This window comes from Lagopus muta, chromosome 11 (assembly GCF_023343835.1).
Source record: "Lagopus muta isolate bLagMut1 chromosome 11, bLagMut1 primary, whole genome shotgun sequence".
Lineage (NCBI taxonomy): Eukaryota > Metazoa > Chordata > Aves > Galliformes > Phasianidae > Lagopus > Lagopus muta.
The window spans coordinates 17003928-17006749 of record NC_064443.1 but is presented as its reverse complement, the minus strand read 5'-3'; positions in this window follow the sequence as shown (position 1 = coordinate 17006749).

Sequence of the window (2822 nt, the reverse complement as noted above, 5' to 3'; positions counted from 1 at the left end):
TTATGGATATACCAGAACTGAATGTTGCAGTGATCAAGAGAAAGAAGGGGAAGAAGCCAGACAGTAATGGGATCTCTCAGGCTGATTATTTGACTTCTTAAAGGTACCTGAATCTCCACTCTGAGGACCAATGTTAGTTCTTTTTCACACATCAGTTAAATGCTATTGTTTTGGAGATGAAGGTGTTCTGTTTGTTTTCATTTGCTGTTTTTTTTCTTTGCAGAAGAACTCATGTTCTGAAAAATACAGTTTTGGGCAACAAAAACATAAAGTATTTATCAAGTGTGTCACATCTGAGTAATCATTTGACAAACAAATCAAAAATAACAAGTTGTCCTTTGAGACGTCAAAACATTTTTTTCAATTGAATTTAAGAAACTTCTGGAACTTCTGCAGAAAAAGCAAACTTTAGCAAAGAAAATATTTTTAGTTAAAAAAAAAAAAAAGAAAAGCCTCAATTCAGGCAGAAAACCAAATCAGTTCTCCATTCAATTCTAATTTCTATGTAAAAGTATTGTTCATTATGAACACAGGAGCTTGATGAGGTCTAAGCTATGGGCCACCTCATCTGCAGTATGCAGCAATTTCCTGCTGGAGATGTTCATTATGTCTACAGGCACCAGTCCAGTGGAATAAGTAGGCTAGACATCTATTGCTAGATTTCAAACGTAAAAAACATCACAGTAACCCCAACCACCAAGAATGAGGTTTGGTTGAGTGCGGGCCACCTGGCCAGGATGCTACTGGGAAAGGCATTCCAGCAGGGTAGTGTCACAAACCAAGAGGCTGAAAGCACAAAGCCATGATTTGGAGATTAAACTCAGAATTTAGGGAATTTACTGGATGCGCAACTGGCAGCAAGAGCAAAGAGAAGGTTTGTTGGGCCAGAAAGTTTTGGATGAGAAATGTGGTATAACTCTTCCTGCAACTCTGTAATTTTAAAGTACAGCAGTGAGCCCCACTTGAGGCAGCCCTCAGAGGCCATTTGGAAGGCAAGCCAGTGGCCACCTGCCTGCTATACAGAACTGCTTGTTCACAGCACATGCCATTGCTGTTCTGCTGCACAAACTGGCTGCCTTTGAGCTGCCAGGTGGATCCCAAGCTGTTGTTATCTTTGAAACCCTTCGTGGTAAGAAGGCTTTCAGAAAGGGCCTACCTTCTTCCCTCCTCACGCCATGCTGCAGTATCTAATGCCAGAAGGGATATTCGATGGAGATGTCCCACTTGGCTGAAGTGAGGGCAAGTCAAGGAGCTTGGAATGAGAGCAGCCAGATGCAAACACAGTGGTGAATAGAGAAGAGGGATTATACAGTACTCTCTGTCAGATGCTCAGCTCCACTAATCTGGAGCAACCATGCAACTGCTTTTCCAGATCTCCAGTAAATTTCTTTATAGAATGTTGCCCTACTAAGTCTGTCCCATATTTTGTTTGCTAAACCTTGTAATGGGCTGGGGTAGAAAATTGCAAAGCCAAAGTAAAAAGATAAATACTGTTTGGGTTCCTGCAGCAAAACACATTGCAGGGCTCGCAGTGGATATTAACACTGCAGTTTTAGAAGAGTGTTTTGAACACCTGATTCATGTTTCTTCTACCTACAGACATTTTTTAATTAAAATGAAACTAAAACCAAAAACGTTTATTAGAGGTCATCAACTTATTGTTAGATGTATGATAGTATTGTCATCATTTTGGCTCACAGAAATTTGACTCATTGGTTTAAACAAGGCTGTGTCAAGTAATGCTCCAATAAAACAAAAGGACAGTTCTTGCCCTGAACAGCTTACCTGTACAACAGCATGTATTGCCTTTGCTACTGCCTCTCTATTTTTACTTGTCATAACAAAGAGAACATCCCTGCTGTTGCTGCAAAAATAAATTACTATCCTATGTATGGATCTTAAATTCCTAAGCTAAATTCTTACTTTCAGCTGATCTTTCTTTGACTTCCACAGGAAGGTTATATATGCTTCTCTTAAAGCTTTCCCCCTCCCCCACACCCTCCCAGTCCCAGATCAGGTTCTTCATGCAGAGTGTTGGGAAAAATTAAGTTGGGTTTATGTTAGGACAAGGATGTTCTACTTCAGTTATTTATTACTATAATCACCCCACGGAACTGTGCTTTTCTCAAATTGCACATATAAATTATCAGCTATTACTCCCTCCTACAAAGGTTGATGCAACCTCTTGTTTTACAGATATAGTGAAATGTAGAGGTTAAAACATGCTTATGACTTGATTTTTTTCCTGCTTCACCAACTGCAAAGAAACAGAAAAGGAAGCCAACACATTACCATATGAGCAGTTTATATGCTAACTGGAATTATATATAAGCTTTGTGAAGCATTCTGATATGCTGTACATGAGCTTTGAGAGATGGAGCTTCTCACTCTTATTCATTTTTCAATTTTCAGCTTCAAAGATCTTGGACATTCTCCTCTAGGCTCATCTACAAGCACGAATCCAAGGTCTAGTCACATTGAATGAGTTTCTCAGACACAGGATTTGTTGCAGCAGTATTGAGACAAACCAGAAGAAGAAAAAAGGAAGAAAGTTTATGCAATATTAGAGTTGCTTTCATTTATCCCACATGCCATGACAATTCTATTGTCCTTCAGAGATGGAAGTAAATTTACTTTGTGGAATATGACTGAGATTATCTGTTTATGTACTTTATAATCTGCTTTTCACTAAGTCTTTTGTGCACTTCCATGCAAAACTGTTCTCTATGGTTCTGTGTTAACTATTGTTGGAGATACAAGAGCCCTGCTGACTGCTGACAATCAACACTACTGCACAAGGCTGTACTCCAGCTAGGGGTTTA